Source organism: Corvus hawaiiensis, chromosome 2, assembly GCF_020740725.1.
Source record: "Corvus hawaiiensis isolate bCorHaw1 chromosome 2, bCorHaw1.pri.cur, whole genome shotgun sequence".
Taxonomy (NCBI): domain Eukaryota; kingdom Metazoa; phylum Chordata; class Aves; order Passeriformes; family Corvidae; genus Corvus; species Corvus hawaiiensis.
This window is the reverse complement of record NC_063214.1, coordinates 102,481,003-102,507,277: the sequence shown is the minus strand read 5'-3', so window position 1 is coordinate 102,507,277 and position 26,275 is coordinate 102,481,003. Positions and strand designations below refer to the sequence as shown.

The following is a 26,275-nucleotide window of genomic DNA, read 5'->3' as shown; positions in this document are numbered from 1 at the left end:
TAATTGAATCACAACACAGCAAATCAGAAATCATTGGTATGCTGCTGAGAAGGCAGAGTACAGCATGAAAAAGGATCGGTTTTGTATATAAGCAAAAAAAAAAACCCAATTTGTTTTTCCTTTTCATTATGAAGTGTTCACCACTGGGTACAGAATTTTCTTAGGAGTGTATTGTGTGAAATTGTTGGTTATTCTTCAAATCAATTTGTAGTCTAGAGGGGCTGAAAAAAGTTCTGAGAGACAGATGTAGCTCCATTCAAAGAGAAACATTGAAAAGGACTGTCAAAGTTTTGGTAGCTGGAGTGTTATTCCTTTAGGCATTTCTGTTAATAAAATATACTCATGTTGAATCTCTTTCATTTCCAGGGTAGCCTGGAACTCTCATCTCATGATGAGTTGATGCTGCTCGGCCAAATGCTTCTGCAATGCTCTACAAGTCTTTCCTCTGGTGGAAGGTGTCCCTGCCCATGGCAGAGGGTTGGAACTAGATGATTTTTATGGTCCCCTCCAACCTGGGTCATTCTATAATTCTCTGATTCTATTATCTGCCTCTTCCTGTTGACTGTTCTGCTCAGAGCTTTAGTACCAAGGCATACAGCCCAAATGTGATAATCCAGAAGTTGTGCTGCTTCTTTTGACTTGGAAAAGATCAGTGTCACTTCAAACATTTCAGGTGAATTCAGTGTGTATAGAAGCAGATTCTGAATATACAGAAAAGTGTCTGCCCCAAAGTCATCTTCACTGAGATATATTCATATAGGCTGAATGCTTACTAAAGCATTAGGCAATAGCACAAATAATCAGCAGGGAATAAGGGCAGATGCACAAGCAATTAGGACCAGTCTTAAAAATTTATTAATGTAATTTTCAGATTGTAACAATTTGTGATAAATAGAAATATTAGTGAGAGAAAAAGAAGTTAAAATAAAACCAGAGAAAACTGCTAAAAATAAAGGCCTCAGTGGAAAATACAGAGAGGAAAAAATAGATGAAGAATTTAACTTAAAATATAAGTACATAGACAAAGAGGGAGACAGTTCAGGTAGTAAAATTCAGATGAAGGGAAAGTCCAGAATGCTGCCTTGGAAAGAACTGGAGGTAACAGAGAGGTCTAGAGGTGACGCTGAATAGCAAATGAGACATCACTTTACCTCTCATTTATATATTATGTGATGTGGCAATAAAAGGGATGAGAAATACCTTTAGGCTATCTGGAGATATGAGAGAAAAGTGAGAGTCCCTCTCCCTGTGTGACAAGACAGAAACTATTTGGTTATTATAATTTATTGCTGAGCATCTTTTTACCAAAAAGATGTTTTTGGAACGTGATTGGAAGACAAAGAAGAAAAATAGAAAAAAACTGAAACAAAGATAATGAAATATACCAAGCTTAACTCAATCATAGTTAAATGAGTTTCATAATAATCTGTATTGGAAAGGGTTAAGTGCTGAGAAGGAATGTCAGGAGATGTAATCACATGAAATTAAAGAAAGAAGAATTAGAGGTAGTGTTATGAATAATTTGAACTGAACAGACTGAGCAATTGTGGGTAAAAGAGAGATTTTCGCTGAAGACACCAGGGAAAATCCTAATTTTTACACATTTTTAATGTCCACAGAACAGACGGAGTCAGGTTTTTAATGTCTCACTTAAAAGATGCATGCAGATGGTGTTTTTTCATGCATTTTAAATATGAATTCCTACATTTTGATTATGTTGTCATTAGCAGTAGCCTTACTTGGTAATTAGGAAGCTGGTTCCTAGCAGTGTGAGAGAGAGAATATATTGAGAAAGGAGGATGTTATCTCTTTATTTCCACAGGGATATAATTAAGTGCAACCAACAACATCATCAAAACAGTAGAAGAAATTCAAACAGTAACTATGCAGACTGGAAATGGCTCATTGTTCAGTGAAAAACAGCTGATCTTCATCAGAAAAGGCCACATTATTTGTCAGTACTCATTCTAGCCAAGAAAGAAAAGGAAATTCCACGAGAAAAGGTTTTTCCCTGTAATAAATGCCAAATTTTTCTCAGGTAAGTAACTGTGAATGAATATCAATTTAGAAATAAAGCTACATGTAATGGAGTATTCCAGGCAAGTTTTTGAAAGAGAGGAAAAAAAGCTAAATACCATGAAAAAGCCAAATACCGTGAAATGTATTTAGAGGAGAAAGCAAGAGTGAGAGAGCTGCGAGAATGTTTCCTCTCTGGAAAGCAGTTTGTGCTTCAGGAATGGCATGTTCAAGTGTCAGTGCAGAATGAGGCCTGCCTGCTGCCTGCTCTTTACACTGAACAACATTCTCAGTTCTCAGAAAATAAAAAAGCAAAGCAAAAAGCAACCCTGAACTCTGGCAGTCTTGGAAAGTGAAACAATGAGTTTCTCTCCATGGCACATTTGTTCCAAGCCACAGAGTGTGCATGCCTGATTTTTGTTATTGTGAAGCTCAGTTTTAGAACTGCACGTATTTTATGGTAGGTGAGTGTCTGTATCTTTTACAGCATCTGTTAAACATGCAATTATGCTTCTAAATGTTTTAAATGTACCAAAACATGGCCACGGCTTTGCCAAGCAAGCTTTATTTGGCCAGAGCAGCTCCTGCTCATACCTCTCTGCAGCTGTTATCCTTAGTGCCTGGAGGATGAGTCTCCAGCCAGATACCAAGCATGCCTGCAGAGTCTGCTGTTATAAACAAGAAACTATTGAAGCATGCAAGTCTCCATCTTCACTACCCCTCCTTGAGTTACTGCGGTCCTTTCCATATACCCTGTTTACTTTCTAGTTATCTTCTTTTCAATATATGGAAGAGCTGCTGACAAGGATCTCTGTATTTCCCGCCCTAACCTTTTTACCTCTCAATTCTCCAAATCCCTTTAGTAGTTTTTCAATCTTTTTCATCAAATTTAAAAACCTGTCTGCACATTGTCTAGGCTGTCTCTGATATGGTTGATACAATTCTCTTCTAATTCGCTTGAAAATTCAATTTCTGACTTCCCATTTTAATCCTCATGCTTGCACCCTGCTCCTCCTTGCATCTGCCTTTTCCACTTTTAGTTTTCAGATTTTCTTTCTCATCAAAACCCTTTTTTTTTGGTACTGATCAGTGGGACACCATCTCTTCCCCTTGAAGTCTTTATTTTAATTAATCCCTTGTGTAATTAACTGAGAATTTTTTATACTTCTCCAGTTACAGCTGTTTGTATTGCAGTCTCCTTACCAACACGATTCTCTGGAGAAAGAACTGGCTTTTCCTTCGTTTCTGGGTTTAATACTGATTTGGTTGCAATTTACTTAGGGGAGGAGGTGTTTGGCAGGCTGAAGTTCAGCCAGAGGGACTAAAAAGGATCATGCTGCATCCAAGTATAAACAGAGTGGTGGGATTTCCCAGAATTTTTCATGGACTACTGGTTGGACCAAAAGCTAGATGTTGCAAGTAATATACCCAAGACAGTGTGCATTGGCCAGATGCACACTGGTTTCTCTTTTGAAAACCTCCAAACCTCGTCTTTTGAAAACCTACTTCTGCTTGAGAAGATTTTGTTTTAGTTTGAGCTTTTGACATCATGGGGATGGGAAGCAGAAGTCATCTGTAAAATTGGCTGATTGCTTTCCTTCACTGAGGAAATCAATGGTATTTTAAAACTAAACTGTGCTGAACATAGGTGTTGCAGCACGAATCTCTTTTTTTCGCTTGAGTTGCCACAGCAACATAAAATTTCCTTTCCCCCACACTACCTTCCCTAAAATATACTTCACAAATTGTCTTTGAAAAAAAAAGGAAAAAAAAGCCTTATATCATGCTGACAAATTCTGCTGTTTGCTCTTTTAGTATTTGGTCTTCTATGGAGTTGGTATTATTAGAGCAAATCTACTTGATGCATGGAGAGCTCAACGTTCTAAAATTTGACCTTAAGTGAAGGGACGGAGAAGAAAAGTTGAAGCTGAAGTAGCTGCTCTCTCTAGACAGGCTGCAGGCCTTGCAAACCCTCTGCACAGTCTGGCAGTACTCGTTAGGGTCCAGTGTGAGTGTGGCTTACACAGTCTGCCTCTTCCCAGCATTGGGAAGACAAGCAGTAGCCTGTTGGATGTATTATTAGGGAACACGCAGTGGCTTTTAAGGAGGGTTTCTTTCATGCTTTTCTCACACCTTCACAAGAACAGTAGCAGCTCCAGCAGGCTTTCAATTACCAAGTGCATATCCATTATCCTATGAGAGAAAAAATAATGAAAAGATCCAGGCAAAAAGGAATTTGTCTTAGCTATCCTTTGTTGAAAGAGCCATTAGAATTAGACTAATTGTTAAAATAGTTTTAATATGTAATATTTTAGAATAGATGTATAAATCAAATAATTTCAATTTGTTGAAAAATAATCTGTGTCTGTCAGTAGGGTCATATTTACCAACACCACTCTTTCCAGTGTCCCTGGACATGGGGTGCATGTTGAGAGGTGAGAATCCCTTTGCACTTGCCAGCAGATGTGTGCAGGTTTAGCAGCGTTGGGGCTTAGATGCAGTCACCTATGCTCATGTACGTCAAAAGAGCAATGAATTCTTAGTATTTAAATGGGAGCATGGACTGTACTGACCACTGGGCCTCAGTGCACACCCCTTTTGGAGAAAGGGTTTTGGTAAGGAGCTCCTTTGCTTTCAGTGAGGTTGGGTGGGAATGCCAACGTGAATATATGGAAAGGTGGGTGACCAACAGAATGTTTTGTGAAAATAACCCTCTTCTGTGAGAAGCTTGTTTAACAGCTTGTGTTTCTGTCCATTTTTTGAATGACTGAACTTGTAAATAAAGCCTATTAGCCTTGAGAAAGCTAGAACTGCTGACTTGGGACAATAACAACACCCACAAGAATCACCCATAGAGGAAACTTGGTAAATAAAATTAACCTTCCCCACTGCTGCTGTCATTTCTGCTTACCTTCTTACCATGCTGTATGTGAATATATCTAGCAGTAGTTAGGACAGGGGATGAAAGGTTGATTTTATTCTCTGTGGTGACAAATAGAACACTTAATAGATGACAAATTGGGGAATATTGAATCTCTAGAGACCTAATCAAATGTGAATCAAGTCAGCCCCTTGTGAGCATGGAGTAAAATGCCAGCTGGTACGTTGCCTTTCCATTCTGGGTTGTATTTTATCCTTTGTAATAGATTGTGACCCATTTTAATACAACTAATATGTGCACCTAAATAAATAAAAACCCTTTCAACAACACCAAACCATCAGTTTTTGTGTAATAAATGCTTTTCCTTGTGGAAAAGTACTGTAACATTGAGTACAAGTGGAATTGATAATCATTTAGTTATCCTAAAGAGCTGAAGAGAGAATTACAGCACTGATCTTGCATCTGAATTTCTGTGGGCCCCTTATGCCCACAGAATAATGTGTGAGCATAATATCTGAATAATATCTGAATTAGTATCTGTGCCATAATGAATTAATTTTGATGGAATCCAGCATGGAAGCAAGATTCTATAGTCGGGATAGAAAAATTCTGTTAAGCAACTATTTTATATTTTTTTTGTCTCGAGGGAAATAAATTTCAAGAGTCATGTTTTTTTCATATAGTATTACTGTATCATTTTGTCTTACTTAAGCTATAGAAAAATTGGTGTAATGTTAGATAATATGTCTTGTGTGACAAAAGAACCCTAAGTGCATGCACACACACTTGCATGGGTGCATACTCAATCTTTCAGTATAACACTTGCCTAAAATCTCTTGGGATTTTATTGTAATTTATGAAAATGAATGTGTTACATGTATAACTTCTATAAAGGAATAAAAAATATCATTTATTTTGAAAGCAGATAAACAGCCCTTTTGAAATAAAAGCCGATGTTGTGCCAGTTTCAAGCACAATAGAAATGAAGAAAGCTTTTCTTTAAAATCGATTGGAAAAAGCCAGTGTCAGCCCTTAGAGAGACATTTTCCTTGTTCCTTTCATCACTGACTGACTTATAATTTGCTTCTCTAAGAGGTATTAGTTTTTTGATTAAATCTTTTCAGCTTTACTTTTTTTACCATGACAAATTATTTCAGAACAGCTTCTTTACATGTAACTGTACAGTTATCTGCTCTGTTCTAAAAATACTGTCAATCTGAGGCACTGATTTTGCATTCCCTAAAACCATCTCTAAGCCACACATAACCTCACAGAAGTTAATAGGTTTGACCTAGAATTTCAGAAGCCAACAGTGGAAAATGAATACCATTAGAAAGTCTTGAAAAACAGATATAAAATTTCAGAACAATGAAGGCATTTTTATTTTTTTGCAGTTGGCTAGGAAGGGAAAGAATTATGAGTATATTCTAGTCATTTTTATGACCTTTGCATTTCCCAACATTTAAAACCATTTCATTATTTTAATAAGAAACAAATTTCCAAATGCACTTGCAAGAAAGCTTTACATGTGAGTATTCAAACAGATCTTTTACTGACAACCTTCCCTTTCCATCTGAAAGCAGTCTCTCTCATTGCCATGTTCCCCACAAATGAGATGCAAGGTGAAATCCTGGTCCTTTTCAGCCCAATATCAGAAAATTGCACTGTCATATGTAGGTGATATAAATGGAAAAGCTAATATCAATGCCAAAGTTAGTTCTTATAGAAGATCAAATCAAAATAAGTATTTTCTCATCTAATAAAACCGCACAGTGAGGATCCCCTGGTGCTTTGACAAATGTTAATTTGTTGTGTTTCAGAAGCTGCATTTGGGGTCACTGGGTCCAGTTCTTCTGTCCAGTTCCAAAAAGACACACTTCTCACAGATATCTTCTTTAAAGGTGCAATTACATAATTGGGCTCAAAGAGAGAATGGTGGCTAAAACACTAAAGCTGCTGCTAAATGGCGGTCTCAAAATGACAGTGTTGGAGTTTTTTTGTATTTTAGAAAAATAATTTCTGACTTTGCTTTTTGTGTGATATCCATAGGGCAAATACATTAACTTCTGACAGTGCACCATGTGGGAGTTTGCAGGCATTCTGACTGTACAGCTTGATATGCTAAAGTGACTCTGGGCAGCATCTTGGAGGGGGAACTTAAAAAAAAAAATGTAGTAAGTTGTCTAAATAGTCCCTGGCTTACGAGAATGTTCTTTAAAACCATATTAAAGTAATACAATGATATGCTATTGGACATATTTTCTTGTTTTCTGATGTCATCTTAAAATTTCTCAGGGGAAAAAAAGAGGCTGAGTGAGATGGCAAGACAGAGACAGGGCACCATGTGTTTTTACAGTGCAGCATCCATTATACATGAGCAGAATAGCAGTTGCTCAGCTGCAATCATGGTAGGCATGACTGCTTCTCTTGCAAACTTGTATTTCATTTATTCATTGCGTCTTTCATTCCAAGACCCTGAGCCTCCACTCGTTTCTCTGCAAGTATAACTGTGCACTTATGGTGACTTCAGTAGGGGTTCCTCACATGTAGAAATTTAAGCATGAGAATGGAGTGTTTACAGAACTGAGGACAAAAGCTGGAGGTAGATGAGCTGCGAAAATTGGCAATAGCACAGTAAAGTAAACATTTAAATGCAGAAACAGAAATGTGGACTACAGCATTCCTTTCATACCCCTTTGGAAATTCCTGACTGTCTTTACCTTTTTCATGCTGCAAACAGAATGTTGGATGAAAGTATTGGTCCTGGTTCATGGATGGGGGAAAAATATTCCCATTGCTTGCAATGACACTTCATTAAGTTCTGGTCATTTTTTTTCTCTAGATAAATTGTGTATATATTCAGATTTTTTTTTTCCTACAGAAGCAGGTTTGCTTACATTTATAGAAATACTGAAGGTTTTATTGTTTACCGTTCCTTTTCTCTCTCATCACCAGTCAAAAACACAGAAGCCCAGCAAATCACACTGTACAAATCACCTGACAAGCAGCTGATCACAGAATGGATGCTATGTGCCACTGCATTCACCTTCCCTTCCGTGTGTTCATTCACATTAACAAACAATAATTATGTTAGCAAGATGCTCCTTACTTTAATTTATGAGATAGGTATTCAATAAAACAGAGATGGAGCATTCCTTCATGTATTTGTTAACACTTTAAGCCTCCAATGCTGTCAAGCAAACTGCAGATGCCCAGTCTGCAGCATTTGGAAAGCTGGAATTTGATTTATTGCACTACTCTGGGTTTTTTGTCCCACACTGGAAGAATGGGAATCTCTGAACGCACCAGACATTTACATTGTTTCTGTCAGCTTAATTGCTGTAACATGCATTTGGTTTCAGATCAATTTCTAGTAAGAGCAAATGCCACAAGAAAATTGATATACACGACAATTTATTTCCTTAGACATCTGTAAAATACTGCATGCTTTTTGGATTGAGATGTCACATTTGGCTTACATTAGGACTGGAAGGGCAAGGTGTAACAAGCATTGTTTCAGTCGTTCAATAATAATTTTTTCCATGCAATGAATCCTCCTTATCTTTCATTAACTGCCAGTCAGGCCCTCCAGCCGCCATGTGCCAAAATATATTCTTTGTTATTAGCATTAAAAATACTATTAAAACTCAGACTGAGACATGAAGGAAAAATACCCTTTCCTGGAAAAATCCATTTTTGCTTCTTCCTGCTGGAAAAACTATTTGAGTTTCCTTAGTGTTCAAAGAGATGTGAAGTTCTATGAGACTTGGACTTGTCACACTAAAACTCAATACCCAAAAGGATGCTTTTCACAGTATAGAGCAAAATGAAGTGCTTAAGTTTATCCTATAGAAACAGTTGAGAGTTTGACACATTATGTGTCTGTGAATCTGTTCACTACTTCAATAGACATGCTTATTTAGCATAATTTAATAGGAACAACTGCTAAAAAAAGGTTTACCATCTAATTGTTTTCCAATAAGTGGAAGTTTGCAAGTGGTTTTAACATTTGCAATCTGCTTCCTTTACAGGTGAAGGAAGAGGAATCTGAATTCAAAGAAAAAGAAGCAGATCATGTACGAAGACATTTTGAGCTCACTTTCCTGCCTCTGCTGCAGATATTTCTCTCTCCCCTGTATCAGATGTAGACATTGCCATCAGCACTTAGGGACCTAGAAAATAGCAGTAGTCTGCTCTGCAGTGTTAAGTACTACAGCTTGGGATACATGTTCAATCGAGGCCCCAGCAGGAGGGAGATCTGGCTGAAACTGGAGTTCCTGAGACATTTGACTTGCAGCATCCCTTGGAGCGGGAAGCCAGAATTCTGCAGGAAGCACTGAGACTGTCCTGGTGTCTATGCTGTGCTGAAGTGCCCATGTTTTCTACTCTAACCTGCCCTAAAAACGTACTGTGCAAGGCTGGTGAAGCTGGCACAGAGCTGCTTCTGTGTGAAAGGTTGTGAAGTCTCCCTCACTGGAGATATTCAAGAACCACCGGGATGCAATCCTGTGCAATGTGCTCTAGGAGGACCCTGCTGGAGCAGGGAGGGTGGACCTGATGACCTCACTGTGGTCCCTTCCAACCTTGCCCATTCTTGATTCAGTGAAAGGCAGGAAGGGTTAAGACTAAACCCTACAGAAGAGCCTATGTTGACAGAGCAGCAAAGAAAACCTCACTTTAAACAAAACCTTGAGACAATCATGCAAAATATAAGTAAGGTTGAGTTAACCTGTTATTCTCGTCAATTCTCTCTCTCCAAAGTATAATATTTAAAATTGGCATTCCTGTGACTCTGGGAGGAAATAATGTGAAGTTATTTGGAACAGGAAGTTTTTTTTTATTATACTGAATAAATGAACTAATTTTTTTTTTTTTTCCTGGAACGCAGAAAGAGGGAGTTTTGGGTGTCAAGACTAAGTTAGTGGTGATATTAGTAGAGGTTTTTGTTAAAAATTTCTCTGATAGTTCTATTATCTGTGGTGAGTTCTGACTTATGAAGAGAAGGGGAAGAGAGGGAGAAACTTACATTTGAGTGTCCCTTATAAATCTTACATATGGTCCTCTTCATGCCACTTTTCCTGTTTAACAAACTGCCTCATTCATCAGAGCTCTGTGCTGAAAGTAGGAAAGGAAAATCATTAAACAAACACAGGAGAGGATCATAATCGATGACAACACACAAGATGAAAATTGCTGACTGATTTTATACCCGAAATTTCTAGCTTCCTTTGACTTAAGGAAACTTGTACCAAAATCCCACCATTAGAATATTGTACACTATTTCATGGAAGTTCTGCACCTTGTCCACTTCTTTTGCATTAAACCTTTTAAAACTGGGAGGGATGAAGAAATACAATGCTATAGAAAGGCTAGAAAAGTTTTTAAATCTGCCTTTATAGCCTTGTTCTTAACTAGTTATTTCCGCAATGTGGCTCTTTGAGGAGTACAGAGCAACAATAGCAATGCCTTGTGCATTAGTAGTGATCTTAAGTGCCAAGACCAAAGTTCAGCTTGTAAAGGTCTTTGTTGGGCAGCTGATTACACCATTAAAATGTTCATTGAAAAGAAGTGGCCTCTATCTCCTTCTTCACCTGAAAGGAGGTGGTAGCCAGGTGGGAATTGGCCTCTTCTCCCAGGCAACCAATGACAGGATTAGAGGAAAAGGCCTCAAGCTGTGCCAGAGGAGAATCAGGTTGGATATCAGGAGGAATTTCTTCACTGAAAGTGTGGTTAATCATAGGAACTACCCAGAGAGGTTGTGGAGTCACCACCCCTGGAAGTGTTCAAGAAACATCTGGACATGACCCTTAGTGCTATGGTTTAGCTGACAAGGTGGTAGTTTGTCAAAGATCGGAATTTATGACCTTGGAGGTCTTTTCAAAACTTAATGATCCTATTGTTCTGTGATTATTGACAGAGCTTAGGTTAACTAGTTCAGTCAATGCTAGAGGCATAACTTTTTGCCAAATAAATGCTACCCAAGGTATCAATAATAAAACTTATCGCGGTATCCCGCAGTGGTAGGGAGGAGAAGAGAGATCCAGCAGGCAGGAATTGTGCAGCAAGACTGATTTATTTAATTATTTTACAACTCTTTTATAGATTTTTTTCTTCATAGTCTAATTGGCCAAAGGATCAGCCACCCCTTGGGGTGATTGGCTAAAATCCTCAAACATCCATTGTCAAAATATTTTTCTACTGTACCATAAACAAGGCTTTGCAAGGTCGCAGGTGTTCATAGTTTATAGAACTCTGTTAATATCTTCCGTGAGAGAGAAAAATATCTCACAGGACTGGAAAGAAGCAAGAGAAATTCTTGCTAGCAGCATATTTGTATCCACAAAAACTAGCTTTACATTTCAGAATCAAACAGTGACCAATTCACGACAAAGCAGTGACTAATAAAAAAAGAGTGAAATATATTCAGCAACCATGAGCCAACAGTCAGGACTATACTTTTCAGTAGAGACAAATACTACAAGGGAGAATGTATTAAGTAGCTTTAACATTTTTAAATGGAGTCAGTGAAGATGAAAAGTGGAGCTGGTTCTGAATTAAATAGTTAAGTATTTTTAAAAATGGAAAGTAAATCTTGCAAAGAGATTCAAATGACATGCATATTTTTTTCCAGATCCAGGAAAAAACCCTTTGTATGTGTTGTATGAAAATGTTTAATGTAAAAAAAAGAACTTTCTAGATGAAGTCGCAAGAGTGAAACAATAAATCCACATTTAAACTGTGTTAAATTGTGTTAAAAAGCAAAGCCACTTCCATTTGTGGAAAATACTCATGTATTTTTAGCTACAAGTAGAAAACTTGAAGATTTTGAAACAAAAAGCAGTTAAGAAAATCTCCAAGAAGTCTTCACAGAGACTAGTTTAACTTCATCGAATAAGTCAAAACAGAAGAGATGACTCACTTGCTCATTTTCCCTTTACATGTGAGTTTTTTTGAGACTCTTGCTGTGTCTCCACCTTGTAGTTGAAAGCCTACTGGGATGATGGGCACTTGGGGGCATCCACCCTAATGAGCCACTGCTATGTGTAGCACCAGGTATATCTTGTTTTGACACCTATGCCAAAGGAGAATACATAGGTATCCCTAAATCACCCCTCACAGTGGAATTCACATGCATTGAACAGATGGTGGAATGGGAAGCAGCCGTTGCCTTTCCATACAGAACTGCTCCTATACTTTCTGGTTTTTGGAGCTCTCTGTCAGGGACTCGCTTGTTCTCCTTCCATCTTAAGAACTTAGAGAGGGCTGCAATTATAAGATTATCAAGTACTTCATAGCATTTGGTTGTCATAAAACCTGTCTAGCAGATGACAAATGGAGGAATGGTGGGATAAGGATCTTGCCCACGATTACAGCAGGTTGTGGTGAGCAGAGCAATTGAGCCTGCCCATCCCGAACACCAGGGAGTGATTTAAAAAGTGTCATTCCTGCATGTAGCCACATGTGTGTACAGTTCCTTTGCAAAAAGGGAAAAGATTTTCTCAGCTCCATAGGAAATAAAAGGTTCACTTTTGGTTTTTTTCGCTGTCTTTAGGAAAAGTGTGTGCTCCTCAGCACCAAATAAAACCGAAAGATATCCCAGGGGAATCTTATAATGAATAGTAGTAATAAATTAATACCAGTAAATCAGTGGCAATGCAGGCAGATGGACACAATATAATTCACAATGTAGCATCTGAAATGAATATCATGTGGATTATTCAGTGATTAGTTGTGAAAAAACATAGATTTTTATAGTATTGCTTGTCTTAGGGACTAGTTAACAGGACAAAGAGGTTAAGTTTGTCAAATATGCTCAATGTAATGCCACCACTCAGCCAGGTGTTCTAGAAAATGTAATGGAAATTGAAAGCTTCAACTTAATTTACAAAGTCACAAGCTGGAGTGTTTCAGAAAGCAACAGTGGATTTGCAAATGAACAGACAGTGTCACTTTATAGGTGTAGTAGCTGGGTTAAATATGTGCAGCAATATGTATAGTGCTTCTCTTATTAGGAGGTTTGGTCAAAATTGAATCCACACCACAAAGGCTGAATTTCATTCTGATTAACACCAATTTCAAGCAATATTGAACATATTTCCCCCAATATATACAGGGCAAAAGGGTAAGAGACAGCTTCATTTTATGTAATGAGAATATGCAACAATTTTTAACAGACTTCACTTATTATATTGACAATATTGGTGAAAGTGAGGAATCTTAATAAATGAGGTTCATGTAGACATTAAGGGGCAAAATCTGCATCCCTTTAGGCTATTTCATGTTCATAGACTCCATTAAGGTTGTTTCAGGGTAATTGAAAGAAGACTTGGCCTTAGAATCTCAAACTGTGGTGCAAAGCATATTCAGGGACAACTAAGGATATTTTTTCTCCTTAATTCCCAAAGCAATAATATTTTCTGTTATGGAAGTCAGCCTTGGTTCTCAGGATACTGAACTTTATAATGTTGGATAATATATGTTAAATATTTTAAGAATTAAATAATATATGTATTTAAACTTTTTCAGATAGCAAATGACTTAGATGATGTATAATTAGTGTAGGTTCATTCTTAAAGTGTAAAAAAACCCCTGCAATACACTCTTCAGAAATGCTTCAATCTGTCTGTTTGGCTCTGGGCGTTGGTTAGAAACTGCAGGTATGAACACATATTCACATACCCATGTACACCTATGAACACACAGAGAAAACTCTGAATGTGCTTAAATTTTTCATTTAATTTTACTGCAAATAAATAAAGGCACAGGGAATAAAGTTCCTTGACCTGTTTGCTGCACCTTCACACATTTATGGGACATAAAGAAAAAAACTTCTGCCGTATGACAATCCTATAAACTGGCTCTGCAGCCATTCAGGTTAGTAGAAATCAGTCCTCAGCTTTCTCATTTTCACGCTCACCGATCCCTAAATGTCACATATAGCACAGATTTTAGTCCCTAAAATCTTTCTCAAGACAAAAAAAATTAAAAAGGAAATATGAATGGTAATAAAATGCAGTAAAGCATTGTGTGTTGCTATATTAGGAGTGGTATGTCTTTTTCTTTGGTCACTGTGTTCTGTTAGGGTTTTCTTTCATTTGCATGTGCTTTATAGCAAGCTATAACTACAGTAAGACTATAACAGGATTATCAAATGAATTGTCTTTCACTTTTTTCCAGCTAGAAATTCTGCCAAAATATTATATGGCTAAGATCTATCTGGACTGGGAACAAAAATCCCATCTAACCCAGCTTCCAGAAGAAAATCGTGAGTCATTAAGCTTGTGAAGAATTCTTCTTAGAATTTAAAAAATCCTGAAGTCTTGCATGGTGAAAAGCTAGTGAGTATCACATGGACGTTAGAAGGTAAAATCAGTTCTCTGTATGGCACCTATTTAGGTTGCGAAGTTAATATGATGCAGATTCTAATCTTGTCTCCCAAAACAGAACAAATTTAAATACAAAACTTTGCTCCACATGGTCCTGAAATAAGTGAGTAAATTGTTGTACAAGGATAGGCTGAAACAGGTCTTTTTGGCTAAAGTATCTTCCGTTGTTTTTTCTTTTTTCTTTTTTTTTAAAAATTTAGTTATTTAATTTTTTTAATTTTTTTTTTTAACTTAAAGGAGTAAAGATGACAGTAAAAAAAAGGGTTTCACAGAATTGATATATTTTGTTAACCGTATCTCAGATTAATGGCAAGATAAGATAATACTTGATTAATCATTTAAAAAATGGTCTTTGCAGTAATGGGAGGAGGGATAAATAGTGGCTGAAACTTAAGAATAGCAAATTTTAAAAGCTACAGTAGTCAAGAGTTGGAAATATTAATTGGGTTTGTGTGACCACTTTTACAGGTCATTTGAGCAGTGCATCCTGCCATCTTACATAAAATCATTACAAATTAATGGAGGAGTTAGACAAAAAACTCCAAAGAGAACACTATCAATTATATTATTTTGCAATTATACAAATTTATGGATGGAGCTCCAAGGACTTGCCAACAACAACTAACTCTTCTCCTAGCACTGCAACATTAGTACACCTATTAGCCCTATTTGTCTGTGTAAAAACAGACAAAGGGAATAAATAATCTTATCTGTCACAGGCTGGGAAGGAGGGAAGGAAAGTGTGGGTTTGTTTTGAGGTTTTTTTCTTTTTGGTGGTGTTTTTTTGTATTGTTGTTCTTTTTTTTGCTGTTTGGTTTTTTTGATTTTTTTTGGTTTTGTTTTTAATTTGTTTGTTTTCTTCAACATTAATTAATTTGATTTTGTTTGGACCAAAATATTTTAATGGACATGAACCAACCCCACTAAAGATAGCAACACCCAGCTCTGCAGCTGAAGACAGCATGGACATTTTAAAAACATATAAATGCCCTGCTTTACAACTTCAGTCAACCTCTGAAGGGCATCATTGCTTCCAATATTATGCTCTTCTCTTGTTATGATTCCCTAATATAGCTTATGCTCGCAGGAGCCCCTAACAATTTGCCCAAGGTCAGTCAAGAAGTCAGTTGAAGAGGTGGAAAAATCAGTGCTTTTGATTTCTTCTCCACTTCTTCCACCAGCTATTGGACTATCATAAAACACAGACCATTTCAGGCTTTTTGCGGGGGAAGGGGAGCATGACAGCTTCCTTTTCAGACATCAGAAAATACTTTAAAGAATTGGTTTCTCTAGCAACAGGAAGAGGAAAAAAGAAGAAGCTATCATAAGTTTTTCCCACCTACTCATTTTTTTTTTAATGTGGTGAAGCAGATGGCTTGGATAATGCAGGTGTGACAGATTCTGATTTATTGACTGTAGACAGAAATATAAATACAGAAGCGTATGCACTCTGCTGTGCTCTGTAACACAATATCACTTAATGACTTCAGACTTCATACTTCTTTTAGGTTCTACTCATGTGTATCGACAAACACCATTATTTATTGTTAGGGCACATTGATGGCAGAGCTCACTTTGTGTGGAAATCAAACACTGGCCAGCCAAGTACTTCCCGCACTCTCTACCTTCCCTGACAGCAGCGCTGGCTCCATGAATTCCCAATTTACATCTTTGACAGCTGTACATTTTATTGACCTGGCCAAATACTTTCTCTTAAGGTGTTGTAAATTGGTCAGTACCAATGATATATATTGTCAGAGGACTCAACCTTTTGCCTTTGCCAAGAAAATTAAAAATGTCTTAATGATCTCTTTTTAGTGATGATAGGAAGGAGATTATTCTTTTTATGACTGTACCTGGCCCATGGCTATTCCATGTATTTCTTCTGCTGCCACAACTTTGAGTGTTAGTGGACAGAAAACAAGATGTTCTCTTCAATAAAATGCTGAGGACCACATGCCCCCTTTCTCCTGAAGCTGCTGACACTGGTAGAGTACAGTTGACATCTGCTCTATGGTAACTTTGTCAGTGCTTCCAAATTGCAGGAACAGCCTCAGTGTTATGTGCTTCATTTTTAGTCACTGCACTCAGTACATTGCAGAGCATGTGGCAAGGTCAAACTGAAGCATTGATGGTGTCAGGATCTGAGTTGTTCTCAGGGTTCAGTTTCCACCTTTGTGGTTCACGCAAGCAAATAATTCCAGCCCCATTACCAGGCAGTTTTTGAAACAGCAGTGCCACCAGTCTCTCTGCAGCAGACCTACTGGGAGAAGAATAGTGAAGGGGAAAAGAACGAAAAGGAATATGAAGCCATTTTTCTAGCTCAGTTTCAGTCAGGGCAGTACCATTTCCAGGCTTTTCAGACTTCAGCTTGGGTGCTGAAAGGACTGGGATGCAGTTGCTGGATGGCTGATCATGGCTGGTGACAATGGGCACTTTCTTAGGAAGCTGTGAAAGGTCCCACAGGCCTGCCAAGTCAGCACTCCAGCTTTTCCATGCCAGGCAGGAACACGTGGACATTGTCAGCTGAAAGTCATCACTCAGCAGTTATTTTAGTATAAATAGATAGGTTATTTGGGCCATTGAGATAAAGGTGTATTTCTGACCTTTTGCTGTCCTGGGAAGGCTGTTGGAGACTGATGCATGAGGCTTTCTCCCTTGCCCTTGGCCATGCAGTGCAACCCATCCCAGCCCAGGCTCTTTGGCTCTTCTTAGAAAAGGCTACTCGATTTAAGAACAGACTTTTTCCTATGTCCAGTTCACCCCCCTGGTAGATTTTTCAACTTTCATCATGTTCAACACCATAGGAACTTGCAAAGTTTATCTGTCTAATGAAAAATACTGTTTTTGTTCCAGAGTGACTGTAATGAACCTCAAGGTAGCTAAAAAAGTTTGCAGGATTGCAGAAAAAAAAATTCACTTGATGGGTGAAAACTTTCACTGAAGAATTGGATAGAAAGGAATGAACTCTTCCACTAAAGTCAGAGCAGCTGCAGAAACACTGGTGCTTTGGGGACATCAGAGAGCAGGTGGTGAAGTTCTCTGACAAGGTGGAGACTGCTGAGCAGAGTCAGCCTCAGATCATAGCTGCACAGTGTGCACAGAACACCATCTGCCAAGAAATGGAGAGAGTCTCCCAGAGGACTGACAAATGGGTCCTTTAGTGTCCTGACAACAGCCAGTGATAGGTAAGGGGTTTGTTAAGTGTGTGCCAAGGAGACTCCATGGAGGCTTCTGCGCTGTAGACCTTTGAGAGCAAGGCTAGAGAGTATGAGAAAGGTGGAAGTGAGCTTAGGGAAGGACTGGAGAATGTTTCTTTTCACTGCTGTACATTAGCAGAAGACTTGCTCTGGAATGGCTGCTAAATAAGAGATGCCTTCTAATGGGGTGAATGGAGATAATTTTTAAATATTTACTGTGACATTATGTGCAGTGTGTGTTTTATGTTGTGTGCAGCTTTTCATGCATTTTTAACAGAAAATCTAGAAAATAAATTAATGAAATATTTCATACAATCATTTAAACATACGATGTGTCTCCTCATGAAATATACTATACTTTTTAGTCTTAATATTACTTTTCCTGATGAATTTTAAAGCCAGAGGCAATGTTTCAAGTGGTATTGTTTTGTACTGAAAATATCAAATCTTAAAAATCCTTGAAGTCTTTTTCTGAATTTCTGAAGTTCTGAAGTCCTGAAGTTTTTCATTATGTCAAGCTTGTCTAGGGAAATTTTTAGAAGATATATTTTCACTGGGTAAAGCTATTTTTTTAACTAAAGTTCTAGCTCAGTGATATCATGAATAGGAAGATGTTAGAAGTAACATTAAGGCTAAAGGAAAATTAAGACAACGGTGAAAATATTTGAAATTAAAATTTCAAACTCTTGTGCTTTAGAGTATTTTGTTAAAAATACATGTAGTTTTTTGCCTTAAAGCTTTCAACTCTATGATTTTTAAAAATGTGGGCCTAATTATCCTTTAGAAAGCTCGAGAGCTATAATAGTGGGACAGCAACGTGGCTGGAGCAAGAAAAGGGCATCTCAGAAATAATTTTTAATTTCCATTGGAAGAGCAGTGCCTGCAAAACTGGAGACAGAGCAACACAGAAGTTGTGTGGTTTCTTCCAGTCCTTTATCCCTCTTCTCTGTGCCCTGCTCTGTCCACTGCAATTTCAAGCTGCCATTCTTAGGAGAACCCATAAAGATGATAAATTATTTTTTTATGTTGCCTTGTGTGTTTCTTGACACCACATCCCTCAATGCACTGCTGCAGTGTCTTGCAGGGGGTTATTGGTTTGAGTGGTGTGACAATATCCTGTGAGTCCCACAGGACACACTGGTTTCAGGCTCCCCACTGCCCTCCTTTCCTTTTTTGGGGTGCATGCAGAGCGTGGGTGGCATGGCAGCTCTGTGCAGGAATGCTAACACCCCCATGGGGCATTTTGAGCTCAGTTTCTATTTTCTTTTACTCCTGCAGACATGCATAAAGTTCTCAGCTTGAAAGGCTGACAATATCTCATATTTCTGACTTACTGATGTGATGCAACCTATTTATTTCCTAATGGCATTCAGCCAGCTTGTGTGTCCATAAAGGCAAATTAAATTGTATGGAAATCCTGTGCTTAGTACTTGAAAATGCAACTGTAAAATATGCCATGTATTTGAAGGTGGAATGCTTTTAAAGGCAATTAATAAAATGACCTGAAATCTGTGGTGTCCAAAAAAAGGAAAACCTACGAGATAGGTAGTAGCCAAGCTGTATCTGGCCTTTGTCAAATGTAACATTCTTCCCCCAACAGGTTTTCATGATAAGGTTTTCTAACGTGAATGTGTGTGCAAAGGCTGAGGTAGTCACAGGGCTGAGTTCAAAGGGAAGGATTGCAAGGTGGGCTGGAAGCTGCAACGGTTTCTGGTGGAGGGCTGAGAATGTTCAAATGCACACATGGAACCTGATCTGAGACAGAGTCACCCGTTGTGGTCAATATTTTTGCCAGAAGGGAGTGTGCATGAAACTCAGATATGGCAGCTCCTTAGATGTCATGATACCTCACATGCACTTAAAAATAAATAAAGCCAAGGGAATGTCACAACAGGCAGTACCTTTTTCTTTTTAAAATAAACACTGTGACTTTAATGAACAGAGTTCAGATGAGCAGTTCTCATCTGCAAATTGCTAGTGCTGGTATCTACAGAATTGGAGGCCCAAGTTTTCCAGGGGCTGGGTGTCCATGGCAGCACCTGGTCTTCCTACTTGTCTCTGCTTGGCTTTTGCACTGCTTTAAGGTTTTACTTCTTCCTTTCTGTTTCTAGACGTCCTGAACTGCTACCAGTTCTGGAGGCTGAAGCTATGTCTGCTTCTTACTGCTGTGGGACTAAATTCTGCTCAATCCCTTGTAATAGTCATGAAATTGTAGAATCATAGAATGGTTTGGGTTGAAAGAGATTTAATGTTCTTCATGTTCCAAAAACCCTGCTATAGGCATGGGACCTGCCAATAGACAAGGTTGCTTTATCCAGCCTGACCTTGAACACTTCCAGGGATGGGGCATCCACCACTGCTCTGGGCAACCTGTTCCAGTGAGTCACATGTGAGGGTGGTGGTATTGACACATGATCTAATAATTCCTTGTGATCCTGCAGTTTCCTCTGAAACTTTTTTTCAGCACTGGCATTGTAAACTGGATTTGTAGTTTTGATGTCAAGCAGCTAGTCCAGTAGTGAGGGCTTCCAAAAATGTCCTTGTGATAACAGTATATCCCCAGGAATCTCTGAACCTTCATTTCTTCTCCCTGGGCAAAGAGATCCTTACTCTGCAGAAGACCTCATTTATGCTGCCTGCAGTTTGCAGATGCTGAGTGCAGGAGCAGTGACAATGTAGGGAGTGACAAAAGGTCTTTGCCAGCGCTGAAACTATGGGGAAGCCTTGGGATGGCACATCGTTATTGAAGCAGCAGGGTAGGTCAGCCAGGCAGGGGGTTTTCCTTTGTGTGTAAGACAGACAGAACACCACTATGCCACTACAACACATGTATAATGGAGAAATGAAATCCCACTATGCATGGGGAATTTTAGAAAACCACATTAGAAATGGTGCGAACCTGACATTCTGAGACTCAGGAGAACATTCTCCTAAACTCTGAATTTCATTGCTCATGCACATATCTTCTTCCAGAGCAAGAAATAATCTGGGCCTGATTTTTAATATGTAACAAAACCCCCAATCAGTCACAGAGTACATACACACACACACACACACACACACAAGAAATGCCGCAATAATTTCTTTTCTGATGAGGAAATCCAAATTGCATAAACTTTCACATGTAAAGGGAAAAATAAAGTATATGCAAAAATATTTAAAAAGTGACAAAAACCGTCTACTGCATCATGGGAGGAAAAGTCTACAAATTAATATTTTCCTCCTGTTCACTTCTCCTTCAGAGAAATCTATTTAAATGTATGTGAAAATATTATGTCAGACACTCTAAGAAAGCAAAAAAAACTCTCCTTGTATATAAAAAATTTCTGAAGAGAGAGAAATCAACTTATCTTCCAAGTAACATGTTATTTTATTACACCTGTATCAATTAGAAAGGTTTATTAAGATATTATAGTTTGCAGTCATGAGAATAATGCTGGCTAATTGTGTTTTGAAGAGCTTTTAAAAAGTTGGAAAGAGGAGGAAACCACTTTAAGACCTCTTCTATTTGAAAACTAATTGTTTTTATAAAATACAACTTATATTAACAGCAACTGCATCTGTCATTGGCTTTTTTGTTTTTTTTTAAGTATATATTAAATATCTTCTATTCTCTGCTGCAGCATGAAATGTCCATAAACATAGACTAGGGAATTGACTGACTAATTATGTAGTGAAAGCAGTAAAATGGAATATGGATAAAACATTATCAAATGAACAGGGTTAGCAGCTTCAAAGATGGGGCTATTTTTATTTGATTTTCTTTATGAACTGTGCAAAGTACAATATGTTCAGACAGAATGTCACTCTAAAGCAGACAATAGCCTTTCAATAATTCAGTCTCTATCAGAAAAACTCAAGATCAAACTTGACCCTATTTCTCAGTTTAGAGATGTATTTCATAGAATCTCTACAGGCTTGCTAGCCAATCACCCCTCTTGGCTTTCTGAAAAGAGGGCACAATAGGAAAATGATGGAAGGAGAATACATGAGAGATAATGTTGGAAATATGTTGTTTATTACACTTGAGACATACTTTTTTTTTGTTTGACTTTCCAGTCAAGGAAATAAGGCTTATTCAACTGTGTAACTCTATTTAACTGTGCGTAACTCTGAAATCCATTTGATAACTTCAGTTTCATCTAAATGGGAACAAAGAGTTCCCTACTATTTTTAATTATGTACAAAACTATGCAGTGGAGTAGAGGAAAAGGAACAAATTCCAACAAGGAAAGACATCAGTTTAGGATCAAGAGCAGTGCTTTCTCTCCACTGTGCCAGTCACCTGACAACATGCTCATACTGACCAGCCAGTTGCTATGTGTGGATTGTGGTATAGGATACCACAATTTTTCCCCTGACTGCATTTCAGTCAGTCGGGGAAAAAGAGGCAGAGAGTGATGGGGGAAAACAGTTACAAAGTACATACTGATTTTAAGGGCTTTAGGGTTGATAAGAGTATTGAGACAACCACAGACCTAAAGAAACCTAGATTATATGTTGGAGATTCCCAATTAAGAGATGGGGTAGATGTTCCCTCTCTTGAGAATAAGAGTACATTGCAGAAGAACACTGGAGGGAAGACGTGTGAGGTCACAGAGCAGCACTCACCTGTATTAGAGCTGCTGCTCCTAGCATGATTTCCTTTTACTCCAAATTATGCTTTAAGGTGATGCTGCTATATCTATCTCCAGTGATACTTCTTCCACTGCAAGTATATATGGGGAGAATCATTGCACTACTCATCTACAGTTTAGTCTTCTAATCAAATTATCTGGATCCCTTTATTTCAGTGAAGGTGGGTATGTCGTTCCATGGGATCATTCACCATGTCTGTCCAAGGGTGAAATGAATTGTCTTCTGAAGAAACCATTCTCTTCCTGATGATAGAGGTCCTCTAAATGACTGCCTTAGACTTGACAGCTGACTTCAGGTAATATCAAATATTCTAATACTGATGAGCATCTTCTGTTCTCACTCAATAAGGCTGGAAACAGAAGGTCTCTACACTTGCAAGAAGTTAACCAAAGGGCCTTGACTTTCTGGAGTCCTTCCTTGAAGAAGCAAAAAGCCTCCTAGCTGTCTAGTATAGCTACAAGAAACATAATGGTGACAGATCTTCACATTTGATTTCTATGCTAGTTATACTGCCAAAAATGTCAGTGTGGGAGAGTAGTTATATTAGGAGATTGGCTTGAAACCAAACAGCCAGTCTTGTAAATGGAAGGAGTATTCTCTCAACATATTTCCCTGTTTTCCATAGAGGGGATGAACAGTGGGATGATGAAGTTTGCTGTTAATAAAAAAGTGTCACCACAGTCTCAAGATACATCAAATGTGATGATGATTCAGAGAGTAACAGAAAGATGATAGCATGCAGTGAGTGCACATATACTCTACTGATCAGTGCAATGACATAAAATTTAATGTCTGCATGTGTAAAAGAAATTTTATTTGTTGAGCAAACCAAAAACAGGCCCTGTCCATACCTGCATTTGGGGAGTCCTAGAAGAAGGGCTTGGGAAAAGGCAACTGCAAAGGGAATATGACAGGGCAGGAAGAGGGTTAATGAGCAGTAACAATTTACTCTTTTTCAAAGAAGAGGAAGAACTACCATGTCTCTTGAGATGACTAAAGAAAACACTTTTTTAGTGACCAGATGAAATGATGCCATGTAACTCTTCCATGGTATCTGTGGAGGTCAAAATCACTCTCAGGTTACAGCAATTGTTCAATATAGCATGTACAACACAGTCCCTTAGACACTGGGTGCTGCAAGCTGAGAGGCCACATCCTCTCTGGGCTCTCTCATATGTAGCAGACTTTTCCTAGTTACTCTCTGCTGCTGCTGCTGCCAGAGACAGGTCCCCAGCCTGGGTGACACCGTGGCTCATCTGCTGCAGCTGTTCCTGTGGCCTGTACATCAGTACAGTCAGAGCCATCCTACAGCCACAGCATCAGCTGCCCAGAACCATTCCAAGCAACCCAACAGATGCATGGCATCAACTCTTCAACATTTATTATTGTAGCCTGTGTTAGATTTTCCCGAGTACCCAAGTTACTGAAGGTGAATGCAGCACCACCTGAGGAAGCAAACAAACAAACCTGAACATCTGAAAAATCTGCAGGATAAATAGATTCAGGAATACTTTAGCTTTCACCTTTGCAAGACAAAAACCTGATTTTTATGGAAAATAAACTTAGTAGCAGAGTTGGTGATTATATGGGAACATATCCATGAAAATGTTAGAAGTGACAAATCTATTTTGCCTTTTACATTTTCCGCTATTTAATCAGTAGCTATTTTCCTCTTTTTTTTTTTTATTTTAACACAGAATTGTTAGATTCACTTACCAGTGCAAAATGATAAGAGAAAGCCTTATGATTGATATGACATTTTCTTAATTGTGAAATTGTTTGGTTGCACCTAGTGATCACATAATGTTCCTGTTATTAGACATCATATTGCTACTTTTGCATCTAAAAATGTCTAAGCATGGTACAGTTTCTAATTGCTTTTCAAAGTTATATATTGTAAGCAGAATAATGTGAAAGGGATGAAGGGATTGATTGAGCACCTAAACGAGATTGGCTGTGTGCACCTTTGTGGCTGTATCAAAAAAGTACATAGTACCCCCAGTCAAAGATTAGGTCAATGAAGTACATACTGATTTTAAGGGCTTTAGGGTTGATAAGAGTATTGAGACAATCACAGACCTAAAGAAACCTAGATTATGTGTTGGAGATTCCCAGTTAAGAGATGGGGTAAATATTCGCTCTCGAGAATAAGAGTACATTGCAGAAGGTCTCATTATTCCTTCCCTTACTGGATTTTCTCCAGATACCAGCAGGGTTCATGGGTCTCTAAACAGCCAGGATGGATCTGATTCCTTTACTTTTACAAGTTCCTCACATCCTTGCAGTAGGCTGTTTTATGTAGGTATGTTGAATTTCAGGAAGAAGAATATAAATACAGCTTGATATATATCATATGTATTCACAATGACAAGAAGACGTGCATTTGCAGAGTGGCTGTGAAAATGTGAGTTTGTTTCCAATAATTATACCTGCACCTATGACGAAGAAGTTGTAATAATAGAGTAGAGCTTTCCCTCCTGTTTTCGAAGGAAAATAGGCAGCAGGTTGACATAAATCTTGTAAATTCTTGGGAAATATTTTTTGCATATATTGTCCAAGCAACAGTGACAGTGTACTGGTAAACATACTCCTGCTGTTTAATGTGGATTTCTGCCTGGGTTCACTACAAATTTTAACAAATGACAGGAAAGAACTTGTTTTTCTTGGTATTGCTGAAATATGCAAGTGGCTATACTGAAGAGAGTATTATTTTACTCATCTGTACTAGGGAGGTTTAGAGTGGTTTCTGTATAATTTAGTTCTTAACAGCTCCATGAGTGGCAGCACTGTGAAGCTGTAACAGCCTTTCAGCTCTGTTTTTTTGCACTGCAGTGAAGCATCTCTGCCTTTTGTTATGAAATTTTAAAATGTATTTAGTGATTTGGGACTACAGGCACATAATGTATCTGAAACTCTTTAGGCACTCAAAAGTGAACAGTGCACATTCAGATACCAACCTCAGCCTCAGCCTCAGCCTCAGCCTCAGCCTCAGCCTCAGCCTCAGCCTCCCTTCAGGAGAGCTGGTTCCTCATGGGTGTTCATGCCGTGTCTGAGAGGGTGAGGCTATACCCCGAGATGGGATCCCTTAGCAGAGGCCTAATGTAGGTATTGACAGATAAATATTTTCAAGGGATGCTGCAGCCTCACTGGATTCTGTTCCCAGCCTTTTACATTTTCTCCTGACACTTAACAGTAAGACTGCATCGTGGGACAGTGTATTTTAATCAGATACTTTAAATTAGACAGCTAAAGCCATATTTCAGTTTGGAAGTCTACACTGTATTTCTGAGATGCTTGGATGTTTTTGAAAATTCTCTGTGCCTATTCTGTGATGAGCTGTAACCTGACAAAAGTATCTCATAAATCTGTAATATTATTCTTTAATGTTATTAACAAACTTCAGCGCCTCTCTTCCTTGCACTTTAAATTTCTACCATTTTTATTTGATTTCTAATAAAAAATCCCATTAGTAATAATGGCTCCTTGAAATGTTCAGCTAAAGTCTGGCACTCTTAGGCATTTTGAGCGCTGCTGAGTAACAGGCAAAGTGCATTTCTCAGTGTCAAATGTCTCACCTGATAGGGCTCACAAGGGAGGGAATAGGGATGAGTGAAATTATTTTAATTCAATTACTCTTAAGGACAGAATCAATACAAATATCCTTTTTTCTGAGACAATGAGGTAGAGTGACCCTCCCCCTCCCAAATCTTTGCTGCAATTTTGAGCTTTTTTTAAATCTGTTTGTGTGACCGGAAGAGTGAGATGTGTCACTTTTGACTGGGAGCATTAAGCCATGAAAGTGACTTGAAAAACAAGGCATCCATGCTTCTGCCAACATAAAATAGAGATCTGGTTTGGCTGACTTTAAAGCTTGCAGCCTAGTCTGTAGTAGCAAATACGCCTGGGGACTTGGAAAAGTCAGAAATTTACTACAATCAAAAAAGAATAAAAGGATTAAAATAAACCCTTGGTAAATTTGCTTGCAGAAATCAGGGAGAAAACCTTATCCCCAATAAAACCAGTGACTCCTGTGGAGTTAGGCCTTCATCCTTCACACTCCGTGTGGGAAACATGCCCAGGGGCAGGTCTCCAGGGCTTTTTTCAGGCACTCACCTTTGGGCATCTCGAGCAGTCTGAGCTTGTGCTCTGGGCTG

At 38.3% G+C, this 26,275-nt stretch overlaps 1 long non-coding RNA gene across 1 annotated transcript; it reads left to right on the top strand.

The window, feature by feature from the left end:
• Positions 1-578: 578 nt before the first annotated feature.
• Positions 579-9,376, top strand: LOC125321951. Its single transcript, XR_007201781.1, has 3 exons — positions 579-673; positions 1,823-2,038; positions 8,929-9,376. It is a non-coding gene; the product is annotated as an uncharacterized LOC125321951 (long non-coding RNA).
• The last annotated feature ends 16,899 nt before the right edge of the window (positions 9,377-26,275 follow it).